Genomic DNA, 15,256 nt, shown 5'->3' with positions numbered 1-15,256 from the left:
ACTAAGCCCATGTGCCACAACTACTGAGCCCGCACTCTAGAGCCCACAAGCCACACTACTGAGCCTGCATGACACAGTGTGCCACAATTACTGAAACCCGCACACCTAGAGCCTGTGTGCTCTGCAACAAGAGAGGCCACCACAATGAGAAGCCCGTGCACTGCAACAAAGAGTAACCCCCGCTCACTGCGACTAGAGAAAGCCCGCGCACAGCAAAGAAGACCCAATGCAACCAAAAATAAGATAAATACGTAAATTAATTTAAAAAATAAACAAAATTCATGTATGAAGTCAGTAGTCACATTTCTGGTCCTCCCATTCTGGAAAACCACAGAGCAGTTTTTGCTGTAGAAGACTCATTATTTTTGTCAGGAATTATGTGATCAGAAGGAGTAGAAATCTACTCCAATTATCACAGGTCAAAAGTTAGAATTTGTTATCTTGTGTCCCAAGGACAGGATGTACAGGCCCCACGAAGTGCTACCATCAGGAGCTGGAAAGTCAGACGGAGTGTTCTGGGCTGAATTGTGTCTCCCCACACCCCCCAGCACATCCATGTGTTGAAGTCCTAACCCCCAGCCCCTCAGAAGGCGACTGCATTTGGAGACAGGGCCTTTAAACAGGCAATTAAGGTAAATGAGGTCATGTGGGTGGACCCTAAGCCAATGATTGGTGTCTTTATAAGAGGAGGTGAGAACACAGACAGGCACAGCGGGAGGACCGCAGGAGGACACGGGGAAGAGATGGCCATCTGCATGCAAGGGGAGAGGCCTCAGAAGGAACCAACCTGCTGATGGCTTGATCTCGGGCTTCCAGCCTCCAGAACTGTGAGAAATAAGTATCTGTTGTTTAATGTCCCTGGCTTGTGGGTTCTTTGTTACTGCAGCCCTCACAAACTCACGCAAGAGGTTGTAAGGTTACGGGTCCCACCTCTGCGGAGCCCATAGTCTCTTCTCTGCTTTTTCGGCTCAGCTGCCTCGTTCTTTGTATATACAGGCAGGTGGCTTTTCTGAAGTGACGCATACATGACCCAGGTGGTCTCACCAGCTTGATTCTGGGTGATGGCTCTCAGCTCCTGTGCCTCAAACCAGCTATCTGGAGTCTCCAAAAGAGGGCACCTGACCCACCCAGTTGGGTCAAACGTCCAGGTGGTGAAACAAGAGCTGTGGCTGGTGGGAGAGGAGAGTCACATGTGCAGGATGAGAACTGTGCCCTCCCAATCCACTCGAGACGTCCCTGAGGAGTGGCCCTCAGATCTGGGGTCAGGGAGGCAGGCAGCCCCAGCAGTGAGCAAACCGTAGAGATGAAAGTGTAACTACCAGACAAGGCCAGCACGATATGGGCCTCTGGGCTGGACCACACTTCCTGTCCCTACTCCTCTTGGCTGGCAAATGGACAGTAAAATGTAATGGAAAGGACAAGGCTCCAGCAGCATACCCCCAAAGCCTGGACACCACTAGACATAAAAGAAGTCGGTGATGACTTTAACTGTGACCAGGGAGAGAGCAGACAGACAGACAGACACAGAACCACACACATGTACATACACAATACACATGTGCATATGACCACACATGCAACACAAGTACACACACAACCACGTGTACACAAATCACACACAACCACACAGTACCCATGTGCAATACACATGCACACACACACAATCACACAGTACACACATGCACATACAGATGTACACATAAACATACGCGTGCACACAGTCACAAACATACACGTACAAGTCACACACATGAGTGCACACATACATGCACACACACAGCCCCTCAGCTGTCATGTTGTGATTTTTCTTCCCTTTTTTAATACTGTTATTTTCATTTTAAGAATAGACAAAATGCACACACATGGGGGCAGAATGGAAAGGAAGCATCCAGTGTGCTTTTTCTGTGTCCCTAAGAGTGGACACAGATCCCACATGTAAATAAGGACAGTCTTAGGTCCCTGGAAAATTTTCGTTAAGCAAGTATATATATGCTTCTTTTCAAAAAAGGAAAATAAGAAAATGTAAAGATATTAAATAATGTACTTATTGATACTTTCAGATTACAGAAATGATAAGCTTTAGCAAAAAAGGGGAATTTAGTTTTCAGATATGGGCCCGTCACATGGAAACCACAGACAGAAAGGCCACGTGGAGCTTGGGGATGACTCCAGCTCCATCAGGCCTCTCCCACCTCATCTACACCCCTTGAGCACCAGGTGTTGCTTTCAGGGCTTCTCTCTTAACTCACTCTGTTTCCCAGTTCCCAGAAGAGGAAAGAGCTGTTTCTTCTATTGCCAAATTCACAGGGACGGCCTCTGACTGTCCTGGCTTGTCGGTGCTCCATCTTTAGACCATGAAGAGCCACAGAGAAAGTGGCGTCACGCGCAGCTCTGATGTAACCAGATTCACGGGCAGAGGAGGCCGATTCCGGGAAAGTGCGGACAGGTGGCCGAGATGCCAGGGGCAGGGAGCTGGGGAGACAAAATTACAGCCGTCTGCTTCTGCAAACAGGCAACAAAAGGGAAAACCTATCATTACACCATTAAAGATAATAGTTGGAACATTTGAATGCCATTTTTTTTTTTTTTCCCACTGAGAAAGGGCACTTTCTATGCAGACTTTAAAAAACAGGGATAGGAAATTGTGGGTATTTTAACGTTTTCTTTTAATATTTTAATGTATTTTCTAAATTCTCATATGAGTCCACTTTTATAATCTGAAAAAATACCCTATATTTAAAAAGTAATGAGAGGTATTTCAGGAGACATCAAATTTTCCCAAGTTTTATTTCTGGTTTCTGAACACTTGTAACTTGTGCGTCGAATGCATGATTCATGAGTTGCCATCGTGAAATAACTTTATCTGTCACTGTTCTTTTATTTATTTATTTATTTATTGCGATACGCGGGCCTCTCACTGCTGTGGCCTCTCCTGTTGCGGAGCACAGGCTCCGGACGCGCAGGCTCAGCGGCCATGGCTCACGGGCCCAGCCGCTCCGCGGCATGTGGGATCTTCCCGGACTGGGGCACGAACCCATGTCCCCTGCATCGGCAGGCAGATTCTCAACCACTGCGCCACCAGGGAAGCCCTTGTCCTTCTTTGAAAAGAGGCATCCAAACTTGAAGGTTAAACTTGACAATGTGGTTTTAATACTGAATGTGTTCGCTGGTGTCAGTGGTATGAAATGACTGCTCTCCAGGTGATGCTGGCCCTCAAGGAGGTTCCATAGGTGCGGCCACAGGACCAGGCAGGATGTCCGCAGAAAGGTCAGAACCAAGCCACTACGTTACCCAGACAACATGCGCTTCTCTTACTGCTGCCTTAATTTCATTTCCAAAGTCTAAGTTACTTTTCCCCGCTGGGACCGGTCATTTTATATTTGGAATAACGGCTTGTTAATGTGGAACCAGGGCCTTCTGCCATGAAAAAAAAGAAGCCAATTAAAAAAAAAATCTCTCTCACACCTTCTTCTTCTCCTTCTCTTTTTCCTCTTCCTCTTTCTATTTTGTTCTCTACATAAACTATCCACTCCACCTTTAGCCCAGCTCAGGATGTCCATCTTGGCATTTGCCTGGTGACTGAGCCTCTATTCTTTCCCCACTGGGGAGAAAGCATTGGCAGTCAGATGCTAAGGTCAGTCTCCTCTTCCAGCTGTCCTTCCTCCTTGTCTCCAGCAGGAGACACAGAAAGTCCCCTGTACACCACCCGGATGATCTGGCTATGGTCCCTCTCCACAGGAAGCCCCCCAGCCTTTTCGAGGAAGCGGGTTAACCTTACTCTTTGCCGCCTGAGGACTTCCTCAGTTTCTTAGCTCTGACTGCATATTTAAGAAACCTGATGAGAGAAAATGGGTTTCTCCATCAGTAATGTGGGGCCCATCCAAAAACTCTCAGTCCTGGGCATCTGTGGACAGGGGCTCTGTTGTATTCCAGGTCAGGGCAGACCTCGCCGTTGCCCATTGCCTCCCGAGATCTGCGTCTAGGCCAGCGCAAGCAAGCACGACTTGACCAAAGCACTTTTCCTTTCAGGTCCGTTAGATATGGCAAAACCTGAAAGTGAGCTGGTTCTTTCTATCCAACGTTGCTTTACCGTTTAATTCATGTATTGGTTTATGCAACCAATAAATGTTATTCAGTAAGTCTACTTGACACTCCTGGGTTAGCTGACAAAGGAGGTTTAGGAAAGGACACCTGCCTTGAAAGAACTCACAGTCCAGTAGGAAACATGTGTCTCTTTCTGTATCTGCCCACCACGATGTTAAGTATTCAGCGCACTGGGTACTCTGGAATAGTCCCACATCCTGCTTCAGCTCCAGCTGCAGCTGTCTGCATGGTGTAGGCTCTGACCAGCTTTGCGAAGGAGTGACCTCAAAGTGTCTTGCATCTGGACAGATCCCTGTCCACAGACTCCAGCTTCCTGCCCCCAGGCTTCTGGGGTGCCGGCTTGGGTCCCCCCGTGACACCTGCTTAGCGCCTACACCTGCGTAACCGGACAAGCAGGAGTCAACCCAGGGGGGCACCCTTGACCTGTGGGTGATTGCTTGGTCAAGATACTAAGCCAGAGAGAGGCAAGACCACATCTTGGGAGATACTGCAGGGATTTGCACACAGCCATCAAGGACAAAAGTGTCTGAGCCCATCCTATCCTGGGTGGAGCTGAAGGATGGAGCTGAAGGGTGGAGTCGGGCTGGTGACAGGCTGGGGTTGGGGAGGGAGCAGGAAGCAGGGCCTCCTAACTGGGGAGAGAAATTTCATTTGATTTCTGGCCAGTGGGGTGGGGAGACTTGGAGGCTTGAGGGCAGGGGGGTCCCTTGATCCAGTTGACCTCCTTACAGGATCCCTCTGACTGTTGTGTAGGAAATGGAAAGTCTTGGAGGAGTCTTACAAGGACAGAGCTGGGTCTGGGGCCGAGAACGTCTGGCTCTACTGCTGGATGATGACCGTGACACGTAGCTTAACCTCTCGGGGTCCCAGAGTTCTTGTCCATAAACTAATGATAATAATAATGCCATTCACCGCACGGTGCTGTTGAACAATTCAACAATGATTTTTCAGGCAGCTCTTCTGTGCCGGCCATGCTGTGAGATGCTGAGCACAGAGAGGGTGGTAAGTGATGTATGTTCAGGTGACAGTTTCAAGGCTGTTATCCTTGTGCTGCTTCAGTTCGTGGCCCGACGCAGGGAGCTGCTTGGGTCTCACACCAAGGGCTGCAAAGAAACACGCTCCCAGTGTTGGAATCCAGCTGGGTGTCTCACTCACTCCTGGAGACGCAGGCCAGGTGCTGGGACAACCCGGACAGCATCACTGCACCCTGCTATTGCACTTTTAAAATTCTATAATGTTGAAGTAACTTGATTTATTTGCCTTGTTTTGGTATAGCTTATCATTTGTATTATTAATCTTGTAGTGTTTGATTTTGACATTTTTTTTGGTATACTAATGATAGCATTGAGTCAAAATCTGCTCTCCCAGGGCTTCCAATGTGCAGAAATACCAGCTGGTCGGCCTCAGTCTCCTCAATCCAAGGGTGACAACAGGAGCATATTGTGTTGCATTATTGTTTATTGCTTTTATTTTTATTTTTTAAAGATTTTTTTGATGTGGACCATTTCCAAAGTCTTTATTGAATTTGTTCCAATATTGCTTCTGTTTTTTATATTTTGGTTTTTTTGGCCGTTAGTCATGTGGGATCCGAGCTCCCCAACCAGGGATCGAACGCACACCCCCTGCATTGGAAGGTGAAGTCTTAACCACTGGACCACCAGGGAAGTCCCTATTGGTTTGATTATTAACATGCTTTCAGACAAAATCATATTAAGGAACTCTAGTTTACAAGGCATATAACTTTTTTGCATTTTTTTGTTGAAGTGTAGTTGATCTACAATGTTGTGTAAATTTCTGCTAAACAGCTAAGTGATTCAGTTATACATACACATTTTTAAAAATTCTATTCCATTATGGTTTATCACAGGATACCGAATATAGTTCCCTGTGCTATACAGTAGGACCTTGTTGTAAGTCAGAAAGAGAAAGACAAATACCATATGATATCACTTACATGTGCAATCTAAAATATGACACAAATGAATCTATCTAGGAATATAACTTTTTAAATTTTATTTTATTTTTTTTCTTTTTGACCACGCTGCACAGCTTGCAGGATCTTTGTTCCCCGACCAAGGATTGAACCCGAGCCCTCGGCAGTGAAAGTGCTGAGTCCTAACCACTGGACTGCCAGGGAATTCTCTTATTTTTACTTTTGATTGTGATGAAATACACATAACGTAAATGTTATCATCTTAACCATTTTTAAGTGTAGAGTTCGATGGCATTAATTACATTCACATTGTCCGGCAACCATCACCACCATCCTCTCCAGAACTCTTTCATCTTCCCAAACTGAAACTGTCCTCATTAAACAATAACTCCCTATCCCCCTCTCCCAGCCCCTGGCCCCCACCATCCTACTTTCTATCTCTATGATTTGATACTCTAGGGATCTCATATACCTGGAATCATACAGTATTTGTCCTTCTGTGATGGGGTTCATTTCACTTAGCATGATGGCCTTAAGGGTCCTGCATGTGGTAGCATGTGTTAGAGTTTCCTTCCTTTTTACTTTTGATTTTTAAGCTTTACTGAGGTATAATTGACAAATAAAAATGGTAAGATATTTAAAGGGTACAATGTAATGATTTAATATATTTATACATTATGAGAGAATTCACACCGTTGAGTTAAATAACACACTCATCACCTCTTATATTATTTACCTTTTTTTTTTTTTTTTGTGAGAACACTTACCTTAATACATAGAATTTTGCCTGTTGACTTCATATCTGGCAACTTTGCTGAATTGCTTATTGGTTCTAACCGGGTGTTGTGTGTGTGTGTGTGTGTGTGTAATGGATTGTAACTTTTTTTTTTTTTTTTTTTTTACAGTATGCGGGCCTCTCACTGCTGTGGCCTCTCCCGCTGCGGAGCACAGGCTCCGGACGCGCAGGCTCAGCGGCCATGGCTCACGGGCCCAGCCGCTCTGCGGCACGTGGGATCCTCCCGGACCGGGACACGAACCCGCGACTCCTGCATCGGCAGGCGGACTCTCCACCACCGCACCACCAGGGAAGCCCAATTGTAGCTTTGTGAATGCTTTCAAAACCACGCTCTCTTTACCTATTAGAAGGTTGTGCACAAGCACTCTTTGTAACACACCCTGCACACTGATGGGTACAGAATCCTGACCACTTTATGCTGGAGCCCGTGTGTATAGAAAAAGCAGACCTCAACGACTGCCAAGTGTGCTCTGAATCCGTCAGCTACACAAAATCAACTGTAAATGGTTGCTATGCCAGGTGGAACATGAAGAGGGGATATTCAAGAGATCTTTTTAGACGTTTTCAATTTTCTTAGTGTTAAATATGGTCTCAATACATTTAAATTGTGCTTATCTCAGCATGTCAGAATTGTCACCGAAAAATGGTAAATAATGTTTAGTAGAAAATTGCTTTGCTCTGTGGGATCTCCTATCTCACCATAAATGGGGGGTAAATAGTTTTCTAATTTAGGAAAAACAGTGAGAAGATTTTCCTGCTTGAGAAAGGCAGTTTCATCTACTCTTGAAGTAACTGGAATGCTTTACAGAAAACATCCTAACAGGAGAATACAGAGTTCAGAGAATTTCTGGAATGTCAAAACAGAGCTACAAGGAGAGGATGGATTGGGCTGTACATATAACCGTAAGGAAGAGGGTGTGACTAAAAAAATGAAGTCACTTGCAGCTGCTTCCACCATTTAGGGGGATGTCCTGGGGTCAACTCTCCCTCTGCTAGGACCAGCCCCGCTACAGTGACAGGAGAGAGGGGCATGTCTGCATTGCTCTGGACCCAGGACAATTTCACCTGCCCCCCCCCCCCCCCCCCGCCCCCCAGCGTGCACTTTGACCTTAACCCATTTCCCTTGAGATAGTGAGGCCAGGGATTAGAACAGGTGGGACCACGAGCATGCGCATCCCTGTAGCTCACGAGTCTGCAAAGAGCAGATCAACAGAGCCCAGCGCCTCTCTCAAGCACATGGCTTCAATCAGGCGAATCCTCGGGGCAGGGTGTGGTGGGAGATAAATAGGAGTTTGGGATTAACATACATACACTACTATATACAAGATAGACAAACAAGCACCTACTGTATAGCACAGGGAACTATATTCAATATCTTGTAAAAAACCTGTCATGGAGGGCTTCCCTGGTGGCGCAGTGGTTTCGAGTCCGCCTGCCGATGCAGGGGACACAGGTTTGCGCCCCGGTCCGGAAGGATCCCACGTGCCGCGGAGCGGCTGGGCCCGTGAGCCATGGCCGCTGAGCCTGCGCGTCTGGAGCCTGTGCTCCGCAACGGGAGAGGCCACAACAGTGAGAGGCTCACGTACCGCAAAACAAACAAACAAACAAACAAACAAAAAAACCTGTCATGGAAAAGAATCCAAAAAAAAAAAATTTGTATAACTGACATCACTTTGCTGTACACCTGAAAATAACACAACATTGTACATTAACTATACCTCAATTAAAAAAAAAAAAAGTCAAATCCTCCCCCCTCCTTCACCTGAGGGACAGGCTACTACTGAACGCCTCCCCAGACGGGCCCCCTGGTGGACTTAACTGGACCCAGCCGAGTGCCTGTGATTGCTGTTTACTTGGATCTCTGCGGCTCCCCTCACGGTAGTCATTTACATAATGAGAGGGCCCCGTAGTCAGGTCCAATTTTTTTTTTTTTTTTTTTTTTTGCGGTACGCGGGCCTCTCACTGTTGTGGCCTCTCCCGTTGCGGAGCACAGGCTCCGGACGCGCAGGCTCAGCGACCATGGCTCACAGGCCCAGCCGCTCCGCGGCATGTGGGATCTTCCCGGACCGGGGCACGAACCCGCGTCCCCTGCATCAGCAGGCGGACTCCCAACCACTGCGCCACCAGGGAAGCCCGGTCAGGTCCAATTTAGACTCTGACTCAAGGTGTTTCATTGTGTCAAACTCCAGTTGTGTCTGCTCCTGGTGGACCTCACCTCGGTGGTCACAAGAATGCAAACCACTCCTACTCCTGCCAGGTTCCTGCCACCTCCTCCCCTACTGTGAACTCTGGCGACCTATCCAGTCCTTCCCGAGCATGCTGAGACGGCTCTTCTTGATTCTTCTCCTCAATCCTGGGGACTTTTCCTTCCTTTCTGCAGTAGCTTCCCCTCCCATCATACTGCCCATTACCATCTACTCTACATGGCTCGTGTGTCTTTCTAAATGTTTTTTTTCCCCTATGAAAAGCAACTGCTATTTTATTTTCCCTTATCTGTTCATCCTGTTTCACTTCTTTTGTATAAGTATTTCATTTTCTCCTTGTGCTATTCTGTATTATAAGAAAAGTATTGGGCTTCCCTGGCGGCGCTGTGGTTAAGAATCCGCCTGCCAACGCAGGGGACACAGGTTCGAGCACTGCTCCAGGAAAATCCCACATGCCGCGGAGCAACTAAGCCCGTGTGGCACAACTACTGAGCCTGCGCTCTAGAGCCCGCGAGCCACAGCGCCTGAGCCCACGTGCTGCAACTACTGAAGCCTACGTGCCTAGAGCCGGTGCTCCGCAACAAGAGAAGCCACCACAATGAGAGGCCCGTCCGCCGCAACTAGAGAAAGCCCGCGCACAGCAACGAAGACCCAATGCAGCCCCCCCCCAAAAAAATAAATAAGATAAATAAATAAATAAATAAAAGAAAAGTATTGATGCCCTCTACTATCACATATACAAGTCAGAGGGCCTTCTCCTTTCCAGTCACAAGGCACTTACCTGATCATAGAGCTCAGACCTCACTGCACTTTGCTTGCCTCCATCTCTGCATGGGCCAAAGTGACCTCTGTGTGACCAGATCCTCTACAGCACGATGTCAAGTCTGATGCAGGGAGGGTGCCAAAAGTTTGGTCATTTGGGTGACCAAAATATAGGAAGCCATAGTAGACCATCCAGCAGCCCGAGCCACCAAGGTTCGCTTAGAGAAAACACAAGGGCCAAACCTACTTCTCAAGGCCCTCTTGTTTCCATCCACACTTCTCGTGGGAAGATGTGCCCAATGACAGCACGTTGCTTTTTGCACGTGTGCCTCTCTTGCCTGGGAGAAGATGGCTGAGTTAAGGCAGAGTTAGATTACACTGAACGATTAAGAACCAGAAAATTTCAATTTCTTCCTGGCAGATGGAGTCTGGGGACCCTGGTATGTACAGAAGAGGAGAAATGGGGGAGGGTCGGGAGACAGGAAGGGTGATATTGGGGGAAGGGATATGGGGAAGACCTAGGAAGAAAAATGACCAGTGGACTTTAAGAGCAATGATGCTCAAGTAACATAACATTTGTCAATATCTATATCCTGTAAGTCATGAGTATAAATCATCAAGACCTTCTTTAAGACACTTCTACATTAACATATATCACTCATACTTCAAAATTCTTCTTTTTAAGAAGCACCTGCACCCTCTATAGGAAAATCGCACGACGGTGTCGGTTCCTATAACAAATACCCATGATCTCAAGATCCTACACCAAGAGTCCTTGGGACTAGTTCAACAAATCTTTCAACAAAACAGCAACGCTCTTTGCTTTTTTAAGTAAACAGGTAAAAACCCAACGTTATGACGACAAGATAAAAAGTCAGCATAGATTTAATTTCTATTTTATGGTAACTTGCATGTGGATCCTTCCTAACCTTCTTATCTGTCTTTCAGAAGAAGAGATGATGAGTAATGTAGGGCTTTGCCGTCTCAGAATCACTTGGATCTATGGCTTTCCTGCTTAAAGTTCCTGCTTTAAACAAACAAACAAATAAGCAAACAAAAACTTGGGGCCTCTTGGGTCACTTACCCTTTTATTCCAGGCTGAATAAAAAACACTTGGAGGGTGTGTTTCAAATTTCTCCAAGTATCTCCTGTGTTGCCCACAGCAGGGCTGTGAGGCCCATGGCAGGGGCATTAGCTGCAGAGACAAGGTGAGGTTTGGTTCAGTTTGGGGAAAGGGATGAGGCCTGAAGACTTACTGCTAGTGGGATGGCTCTCATTACAACGAGCGCTGGAACTGGAAACCCAGTTCTCCTGGCTTTTAATCCGCTGGGTTGTCTAAAAGCCGAACTTCCAATTTGATGAGTCTGAGCATAAATTAGTTACATTCTCAAAGGGCTGCTACTTTTTTTCCCTTATATCTAAAAATATCTTTAAAAATGTACCTTTATATTAAACTCAACGTCGATAGAACTTTTTAATGCTAAATCTAACTTTGAAAGAAAGCAACCACAGGGAAAAATTTTAATTGACACTGATAATTTATAATTTTATTTCTAAAAATATTGTTCATAATATTAATTGCTCTTAAGAGACTCCAGGGATCAGAGCCCAGAAATAAACCCACACACCTACAGTCAATTAATTTTCAACGAAGGAGGCAAGAATATACAACGGGAAAAAGACAGTCTCTTTGGCAAGTGGTGTTGGGAAAGTTGGACAGCCACACGTAAGTCAAAGAAGTTAGAACACACCCTCACACCCTACACAAAAATAAACTCAAAATGGCTTAAAGACTTAAACATAAGACATGACACCATAAAACTACTAGCAGAGAGCACAGGCAAAACGTTCACTGACATAAATCGTATCAATGTTTTCTTAGGTCAATCTCTCAAAGCAATAGAAATAAAAATGAAAACAAACAAATGGGACCTAATCAAACTTATAAGCTTTTGCACAGCAAAGGAAACCATAAAGAAAACGAAAAGACAACCTACAGAATGGGAGAAAATATTTGCAAATGATGCGACCAACAAGGGCTTAATTTCCAAAATATACAAACAGCTCATACAGCTCAACAACAACAAAAGACAAACAACCCAATCGAAAAATGGGCAGAAGACATAAATGGATATTTCCCCAAAGAAGACATACAGAGCCAATAGGCACATGGAAAGATGCTCAACATCACTAATTTTTAGAGGAATGCAAATCAAAACTACAATGAGGTACCACCTCGCGCTGGTCAGAATGGCCATCATTAAAAAGTCTACAGGGCTTCCCTGGTGGCGCAGTGGTTGAGAGTCCGCCTGCCGATGCAGGGGACACGGGTTTGTGCCCCAGTCCGGGGAGATCCCACATGCTGTGGAGCAACTAAGCCTGTGCACCCCAACTACTGAAGCCAGCGCACCCTAGAGCCCGTGCTCTGCAACAAGAGAAGCCACTGCAATGAGAAGTCCACGCACTGCAGTGAAGACCCAATGCAGCCAAAAATAAAATAAAAAAACAAAAAAAATAACCAATTGTCATATGATCCAGCAATCCCACTCCTGGGCATATGTCCAGACAAAACTATAATTCAAAAAGATACATGCACCCCTATGTTCATAGCAGCATTATTTTCAATAGCCAAGACATGGAAACTACCTAAATGTCCATTGACAGATGAATGGATAAAAAAGATGTGGTACATATATACAATGGAATATTACTCAGCCATAAAAGGAATGAAATAATGTCATTTGAAGCAACAAATGGATGCAACTAGAGATTATCATACGAAGTGAAGTCAGAAAGAGAAAGACAAATATTATATGATACCACTTATATGTGGAATCTAAAATATGACACAAATGAATCTATCTATGAAACAGAAACAGAATCACGGACATAGAGAACAGACTGGGGGTTGCCGAGGGGGAGGGGGTTGGGGGAGGACAGAGTGGGAGGTTGGGGTGAGCAGATGTGAGCTTTTATAGAGAGAATGGATAAACAACAAGGTCCTACTGTATAGCACAGGCAACTATATTCAGTATCCTGTGATAAACCATAATGGAAAAGAATATTAAAAAAAAGAATGTATATATATATGTATAACGGAATTACTTTGCTGTATAGCAGTCATTAACACAACATTGTAAATGAACAATACTTCAATAATTAACAAAAAAGACTCCAGGGAATCAAATAATGATTTATTAGCAGATGTGATTATTTCTAGAATTAAGTTAAAAAATTATTTCTATGTAAAATTCTGCTAAAGAAGTAAACACAGAAATAGAAAAATAGATGTTTCTTCTAAACATATAAAATATTTGTCCCCTTCTTTTAAAAAAGACATCTTAATTTAGCTCAGCAAATTGTCTAACAGTGTTAGAAAGCAGGAGGGGGTGAGGACTTATGTGGTCTACACCACCTTTGACCCTGGCAGTTCCTTGGAGGTAGAGACCCTGCCTGTGCAAAGGGAGAGAATTGATCTCAATTAAGAAACTTCAAGTTAAACAGCAGGGCACTCCCACAGCAAGATATGAAACTCAAGAGATATTAATTCCATTCAGGAATCAGTGAATATAAGCAATAACTCAAAGACATTTCAGCTGCCTATTATCTTTGTAATAATAAGCATTTGCTCTGGCTTCAAATGCATACTTTTCTGATACACTACATTTGAAACACAATATTGCAATTCTACTCAGATTTACACAGCTAGATCACCTTCATTTTCACCTCATTAAAACAGCAAAAAAAAAATTTTATAATTGACCAGAAGATTAAATTAGCCTAATCAACAAGAACAAAAGAGGCATTTCCCTCATTTCATTCTTTCTCTAATAGAGTTGTAACCAAAAAAGGCATTAAATACGAATTTTAAAAACCACTGTCCTGGAATGACACGTTGACACACTTTAAGAGTAGGTGTCTGTCTCTGCGGGGGATTTCTGTGATTATTCAGTAGAGAAGTAGGCTACATTTATTTCACAGGACTTGTTTTGTAAACTTAGAGGTTATGCTTATAATACCCAAGAGCTTGTTGATTAAATTAATTCAGAAAAAAAAACAATCTCCCAATTACACTATAAACAGACTACATCTTTATTACATTAACCCACTGTTTAAAAATAGGATGGTACAGCCTGTGTTCTGGTCTTAAAATAGCACAGCCTATAAAATCAGACAGGAAAAGCTGTTCATCTGCATCACTGTTATTCCCCATTTAACAGATATTTCCTCCTTCCCTAGTCCTTTTTCATTGGAGCTCGGCCCTAAACTTGACTGAGTTGATCACCCCTGCCAGGTACCCCCTCCTCCCCACACAGACTCCTGGTGAGCTGAGTCTAGGCTTAGCTCTGGCCATGAGGACACTGTCCAATGGCAGGATGCACCAGCCAGTTGCTGTGGTGTGAAATTTCCAGGAGAATCCAGGACTTGTGATAGACTTTGATCATTTGTCAAAGGTTAACAGTAAGAAAAAAAACCATTAGTGGCCATTTTGTGGGAAGGCAGGTTTGAGGAGGGTAAGGTATGTGGCAGCTGAAGCCCATATAAGGAAGAGCATGATGTAGTCAAGCAGCAATATCTGTGAGCCACTGTGGTATTGCACAGGAAATATCATGTATCTGCTTGATGAGAAATTCACTTTCATCTGGGTCCTACAATTAGGAGTAGATGTTGCTATATATAATAGAAAACCCCCAAATAAAAAGTGGCTTTGAAAAGTTAGAAGTTTACTTGTGCTCTGGAGTTAAATAACCAGCACTGGTTTGACAGCTTCAAGTCATTAGGGACAAGGTTCCTTCTAGTTTGCCTTGAACTCATGGTACAACATGGCTGCTGGAGTTCCAGTCATCATATTCACAGTTCAGGCAACAATAATGAGAAAGGGGGAACTCTCCCTTCTAAGAATTGTTCTGGAAGTCCCACACAACACTTCCTCCTATATCTCATTGACCCCTTAGAGATATCTTACTACAAAGGAGGCTGGCAAATGCAGTCTTTAGTTGCATATTCGCCCCCAGTGGTGTTCTGGTAAGCCAACTTTACATCCCCTGCCTCTTTAAAAAAGAAAGAAGGAAAGAAAAAAAAAGTCCTGCTTGTAGCATTTGCTGATTTCTGTGGTGTACATATTCCCACCATGGCCAATTTCAAGCTACTAAGCTTTAACAACTGGTTTACAAAACTCTTGAAAATCTAATCATTGGTTCTTGTGAGCTGGTACCAGCAGGCTCTAGTAGACCACTGGACTGCAAGTCATTCCAGGGCTGTTTACTATGGAGAAAGGGTAGAAGGAGGGATGAATAGACAACCAGTTGTCCACACTGCAGACCCCAAACAGAAAGGAACTGTTCTGACCAGAAGAAGGTTTAGAAACACTTGTCCCATTATTCCAGTGGAAAAAGAACAGAACTCCAATTTATGAAAAGGTGGGAGAGAACATTGGCTGGAGAAGATGTGGGATGT

This window comes from Kogia breviceps, chromosome 15 (assembly GCF_026419965.1).
Source record: "Kogia breviceps isolate mKogBre1 chromosome 15, mKogBre1 haplotype 1, whole genome shotgun sequence".
Lineage (NCBI taxonomy): Eukaryota > Metazoa > Chordata > Mammalia > Artiodactyla > Physeteridae > Kogia > Kogia breviceps.
The sequence above is the reverse complement of the archived record's forward strand: the minus strand, read 5'-3'. Positions refer to the sequence as shown.